Raw genomic sequence first — 6,745 nt, forward strand, 5'->3', positions numbered from 1 at the left:
AGGCAGGGAAAGGGAGGACAAGCAGGGGATCCCTCTGAAAGCACAAAATCCCAGGAAATGGATATGCCGGGAGTTATGCCCCACCTGCACCAGTTGGGGACTGATGTGGCCTCAAGCTGCTGCTGTCAMAGCTCCCGACACAGAAATCCCTAAAAACTGGGTGTCCTCTGGTTTGTAGGGATGGGCTGGCACAGGGGGAGCATCCGACAGCTCAGGGGTGCCAAGAACCACCCCAATGTTCCAGAAACATCCCGGGGCACGTGGCTCTGCCTTCCTGCTGTCCCCTGTGAAAATCCCAACAGACAGGGCTGGGGACAGGGACAAACCCTCTGGAGAGGCCTGTGAGGACAGGGACAGTCCCCAGGGGCTGGGGGCACCCAGTCCAATGTTGGGGTGGTGCCTGAAAGGCCCTTCCTGGGTTGTGGCACCGTCACCAACCCCCCCAGGCTCTGCACAAAGAGTTCTGACCCCCTTACTACTGGTCATACTGGGACAGTCCAGGGGCAAGTGGATTTATCCCTTGCCTTCCCACCCAAAACCCCAAGATTTGTCCCATTTTACACCTCCCCACCCCCTTTCCCACTCGGAAACAGCCAGGCCATATCCAACACCAACCCTTTGGCTGGAAAATGTTTGGCACAACTAACCTCCATTCATTAAAATCACATAATGGGAAGGCGAGTTTATGATTGGGGATTTACTGGTCCAGAAAAAAAAAAAAGGTCTTTGGCATTTCATAACGTCAGAACTCGATTCAAAAAGCTTCAAGTGGCTGCTCAGGCTCATTCTCTGCACAGTTCTTCCCAAAAATCACACAGGGACAAGGCCTAGGCCCAGCTTGCCCCAGGAAAGGCAGCCAASTCTGTATGGAAACTTTTTAGGTTTGGGTGGGGCTTTTTGGGAGTTATGGGGTTTTTTTTTTGTTGGTTTGATTGTTTGCTTGCTTGTATTTGTGATACTTATTGTTTAGTTTTGCCTTTTTTGTGTCCTGATCTCCAAAATACAGATTATTCCCTTAAATTCCTGCTGACTGAACCCTCTGTTGGTACCCTACACAACTCAGGCAGCAAGGAGCACTAGTGGGGGAAAAATCYCCATGAAACCCTTGGGAAAACTCATGGACTTTGCCCTTTGCTCCTTGGGATCTGAGATGGAGCTCAGATAACCCTGGGAGGAGCTGGCAGAGCTGGAATTTGGCAGAGGGGTAATCTGGGGGCAGAACTGTCACCCCCCTGTCCGGAGTACACTGAGCTGTCACCATACTGAGCAGACACCTGCCAATTGTGATCAGTGTCGGCTACTTGTGATCTGTTAATTGTGATCTGTTAATTGTGATCTGTTAATTGTGATCTGTCCCCTACGCCACCGGGAATGGTTCTGGAGGAAGACAGAGGCATTAAGGAGTTAAAATGCTGAAGAGAAAGCCAGGCCTAGAGCTGGGCAGCCTCTTCCCGAGCCAAACACCCTCATCTGGGGCTGGGGTACCCMCCGGCCACCCCACTCTGGGGCTCGGCACCCCCTTCCTGCGCCCAACACYCATCAATGGCGCTTGGGGTCACCCCCTTCCACCCCTGGAGCTGCCCGCGCACAGGCCACCGGAGCAAGGCCTCGGCCCCCTGTCCCGCCCCGGCCGAGCGGCCCTCAGGGCCGGCTTTCAGCGTCGTCATCCCGGACAAAACCCTCCTCCCGTAGTCCCGAGGGAGGGGCTCCCGGAGGCTCCGAGCTCTGTTGCACTGCAAGGTTCCCCTGGTCGCAGTCGAGGCCTAGGGGGAGTCTCGGCTGTCCCGCCCCCGCGGCGGCACCGGGAGCAGGCCCAGGCGGGGGCGGTACCGGGAGCAGGCCCGGCCGCTCCCTCCGCCCACCGCCGTGACACAGCGCCCGCCACGTGGGCCGCGGGGCATCCTGGGACGGCGAGTCCGCAACTGCCCCGGCGCCACCACCGTAACGCGTCAGCGGACTACAACCCCCACAATGCCACGCGGTGAGCAGGCGCACCGCCTTTTCCTCTACGACGCGCATTTCCATTGGCTCCGCCGAGCCGTCACGCAGCTGTACGGCGGCTCCTGATTGGCGGGCGCGCGGCGGAGCCGGGACGGCGGCTATGGCGGCCGAGCGGGCGGAGCGGGAGCGGCACCGCCGCCGCCATTTTGTATGTGAGGGGCCGGGCCGGGCTGAGTCCCGCCGCGGACTGGGGGGGCCTTCCGCGACCCCGGACAGGCAGCGCGGGGCGGCCCGGCCGGGGCTCCTGTCCCGAGAGCGGAGCGCGGGGCCCCCGTCGGCGTTGCGGGGGGAGCGGCGCCACCGCGCCATCGCGCCACCGGCCGCTCCCCGTCGGCGCTCCGGGAGCGCAGCTCAGCGCTGCCAGGCGCCTCACGGAGCCGGGACGTGTCGGGGCTCCGCGGCCTCCCCGGGGTTGGAGCCGGTGGGGCGGGGAAACCCGGCTCGGCCCTGCCCGGGGAACTCCGGCCGCACCTGCGCTGCTGGGCGGGGGCTGGGGCTGTTTTTCTATCAAAATTAGCGTTAAACTGTATTTGAACGATTCTCGACAGCCGCAGCCCGATCTCTTGCGGGGCTGGCTCTGCCTGACCCCCGTGAGGAGCAGGGAGGGGAGGAACAGCGCASTTTTTATGGAAATTTGGGCTGGGAAGGGTGTAACTGCCAGCGTCCCGACCCTCAACTCCTTCTTACACCGCGTTTGGGGTGTGTGTGTGTGATGGGGGGAAATAATCCCTGGCATTTAATCCTTTGTTTCACACATTTCAGCCAAACCCCGCGGGGTTCCCGGAGGGATCCTGGCCGGATCCAGTGGATCTCAGCTAACATGGCCTCCCCGCCGGGGAGCTCCGAGACTCAAAAACAAAAGCGTTTGGCTGTTGCCAGGGCCCGGGGGAACTTCTCAGGCGGTAACAAACCCTGGCGACCCCCATCTCGGAGGGAGAGATGTCCCTCTTGGGGCTGGGGAAGCACCTGCGGTGTTGTTTTCCCCGTGCAAAGTCAAAACCCGGCTGTCTTAAAACTAAAAATGGCTTTTTTTTTTTTTTTTTTTTTTGGAAGTGCTCAGCGCTGGGGAGGGTTTGAGCTGGCACAGCCTCCCCACGACTCCTCGGTGGAACTCCCAGTTCCCAGCCCCGGTTTTCCCTCGGCAAAGGCCAATAACACCGGCTCATCCCCTGGTATTTGTGGGGCTGGGTTTAGGTTTAAAACAGGGAGATTTGGGAGGCTTCTGCTCTAAGTGCGGATTGTGCTGTCAGACGTGGGTCAGCCAGTTAAAACCAGATTATTTTACATTTAGGCACTCGGTGGAGTATTTTTTTTTCAAATTACATGTGTTGTTATGACTCTGCTGACATTGCTTTASCAGGTCCTGAATTCCAAAGCTTCATATGGAAAAGTGATGGCTGCCCCATCCCTGGAAGTGTTCCAGGCCAGGTTGGGCAGGGCTTAGAGCAACCTGGGCTGGTGGAAGGTGTCCCTGCCCACGGCAGAGGGGTGGAACTGGTCTTTAAGGTCCCTCCAACCCAATCCATTCTGTGATTCCGTGATATTTTTATATCCCAGCTGCATTTCCAGAGCTGGCAGGTTTATTGTGTGTGTCTTCAYGCGCTTGTGACAGCTAAAAATGCAATTTCAAGCTGTTTTTGTCAAACTGATGAGGGCCACACTTGGCTTGAGCTGTGAGCTTTGCACCTGCCCGGGTGTTCTGGGGTTTAGGRGGAGCAGGAGGGGAGCATTTGGCTGGGATTGGGGACAGGGTGAAAAGGAGGGAGGTGGCTGATGCTGCCCAGTGGCTGACACCAGCTGGGKTTGGGGACAGGGTTGGTGTCACCCAGGAGAAGGGCTGTGGGTGACACCAGCTGGGTTTGGGGACAGGGTTGGTGTCACCCAGGAGAAGGGCTGTGGGTGACACCAGCTGGGTTTGGGGACAGGGTTGGTGTCACCCAGGAGAAGGGCTGTGGGTGACACCAGCTGGGTTTGGGGACAGGGTTGGTGTCACCCAGGAGAAGGGCTGTGGGTGACCCCCGCTGGGTTTGGGCTCAGGCCYGGARTGCCACAGAAGAAGCACCAGGAGTGGCTCTGAGGGGCTGCTGGATCACAGGGCAGGATTTGGGGCTCACCTCACCCCGAGGCTGTGGCATTAGCAGGCAATTCCTTCTTGGATTTGCAGTGTTTCCAGGGAACTGTTCTGTCCCTGCACTGCTTCTGTCCAAGGGGAGTGGCCATTCCCACAGGTGGCATGGGGCAGTCTCCATTTTTTGTGTTGGTGCTACAATTTCTGCCTCTCCCCAGGACAGAACTTCATCTCTTTCCYCTGAAAACAAAACCCTTGGGAGGGGAGGAGCTGGGAAAGCCCTTTGCCCRAGGGTCTCCCAATGCTCTGCATTTCCAATGCCCCAAATCCAGTGCTGGTGTTGCCCTCCTACAGCCATGGAGCTCTGGTGAGGGCATTCCTGCCTGGTCCAGTGCATCCCTGGGCATAGAATCCCAGAATGGTCTGGGTGGGAAGGTTCATCATTAAAGCTCACCTCTTTCCACCCCTTGCCATGAGCAGGGACACCTTCCACTATCCCAGGGTGCTCCAAGCTCTGCCTGGCCTTGGGCACTGCCAGGGATCCAGGGCAGCCACAGCTTCTCTGGGGCACCCTGTGCCAGGGCCTCACCACCACGGTGAGTTGGGTTGGCACTGGATGGTCTTTAAGGTCCCTTCCAACCCAAACCATTCCATGATTCCAATGTCTCTGTCTCATGCCAGGCTGATTCCTGCTGCTGCAGGCTCCATGCTCACTCAGTTCCTCTGCTCTGGAGTGTGTGGGAAGGCTCAGGATGGGGAACTCTGCCCCTGGCCAGGGAGAGGCACGGGTGAGCTCCGTGTCCATTACTGATCCACTTGGAGGTTTCAAAGGTCCCYGAATGTCACTGGTCTGTGTCTGCAGGAGCTTTGGGCACAGGAGCTGCAATGAGCCCTTGAGATCGGGATAACCTGGTTCCTAGGGAGACTCATTAAAACAGCACAGAATAAAGCAGAAGTTGGTGGGGTCAGAGCAGGCTGGAGAGTTGATCATTACGGCCCTTTTAGTAGGTTTGTTTTTGTTTAAATTCTATTTTTTAAAGCATTTGCAGAGAAAACATTTATTCCAGGGATTTGRATGTAAAAGGTGTGGGGGAAGTGGATGAGGGCAAACCCTGACTGAGTATATCCCCGTGGATCAAGGTTTTCCCASGAACCAGGTGCCGGGAGCTGCATTTCACAGAGCCGGGGCCATGAGGGACCCCCATCGGTGCCATCGGACACGCGTCCTGCCCCTGGGGACAACGCCGGTGTGGGAATYGGAGAGGGAATCGCTGGGCAGGGAAATAAGCGGCTGGGAAGCAGCGTCTGGGACGGAGGAGGACGCGGGGCTCGGGCCCCATCCCCAGCCCGCAGGATCCCGAATGATCATCGGCCCCCCCACCCCGGCGCTGCGGTGATGTCATGGCACAGGGACAGAGCCGGTGGCTCCCGGGCTCTTGAGCAAGTGGCCCTGGCTCGTTTCCTTCCCCCGCCAGAGCCCCAGAGCGGGGGAGGGATGAAATCGGTCTGATCTCCCCTTCAGCGGYTCCCTCGGCTGCTTTACCCCCGATTTTACACCAGCCCACCTGCGCTGGGGACATCGCTGTCCCCTCCTCGCATCGCCCTGCACCCTCTGTTCCCTAATAAAGGCTGTTTTCCCCCCGTAGAGTGGAAGGGGCTTGGCCAGGCTGGGGTTAAACCTGGTGGGAGCTTCCCAGCCCCTCTGTGCTGCCGCTTTAACCCCCATCCTGGATCTTGTAGCACGCAACCTGTGCTGGCAGAGCTGGGACAGCCTTGTGACAGCCCCATCCCCTCCTCCCCTTCCCCTAAACCCTCTRCTTTTGTATAAAAGCCCCTTTCCCTCATTCCCGCGGGCAGCTGCCCAGGCCCATCCCAGCTCCTGCCTCAATCCCAGCTCTTGCCTCACCAGGTGCATGTTTCACCAACTCCAGTTCCCATCTCGACAGCCTTCAGTCAGAGCAGTCTCAGCCTCTCCCCTAATTCACCCCTTCCCTGACCTGTTTGTCCCCCTACAAAAGCCCCAGTGCTTTGAGCTTTCCCTGCTTTTCCCTCYTCCTCCTCCCCCTCTCAGGTGCAGCAGGAGGGAGGTTGAGCCATCGCCTTTCCCTGCTCCCTCGTCAGCCATTTCGGAGGCCAAGTGCTGACTACCAAAACTTTTCCTTGGGTTGCTCCAAAACTTTAAGGTTTTTCCTCTCACTTGTAGCTTGAAGTAGATTTTTTTTAAGGTAGTTTTTGTCCAGATTTCAGTTAATGACCTGGATTCCTACAGACCTGCTGGGAAACAGAATCAAGTTTAAGTGAGCCTTAGGCAAACAGACTGACTTGAGGCTACTCCTACCTCAGTGAGGTGCTCTSTGTGTCCATCACACACCATTTTACCTCTTTTCCAGGTACTTTTAACKATTTCAGCTCATTAAGCAGAATTAAAGTTGAAAATAAATGGGAGAAAATAGTAACAAAAAAGGGTTAAGCAGGGAATTACAACTAAGTTTAATCAAACAATAGTTATAACATTATGAAAATAATCTAGGATGTATTCCCTGGTGGAATGCCATTCTGATTATTTTCTAGAAATCACACCAAAACCATTACAGTTACAAGTAATTAAATTTATTAGACCTCTATATTTTTATAGTCAGTTTTGGCCAATTTACAGCTTTCCTGGGGATTTTTTTT

The sequence above is a fragment of the Malurus melanocephalus genome, unplaced genomic scaffold (assembly GCF_030028575.1).
Source record: "Malurus melanocephalus ecotype Western Australia unplaced genomic scaffold, MMel_1.1 scaffold_613, whole genome shotgun sequence".
In the NCBI taxonomy this organism is placed as follows: Eukaryota; Metazoa; Chordata; class Aves; order Passeriformes; family Maluridae; genus Malurus; species Malurus melanocephalus.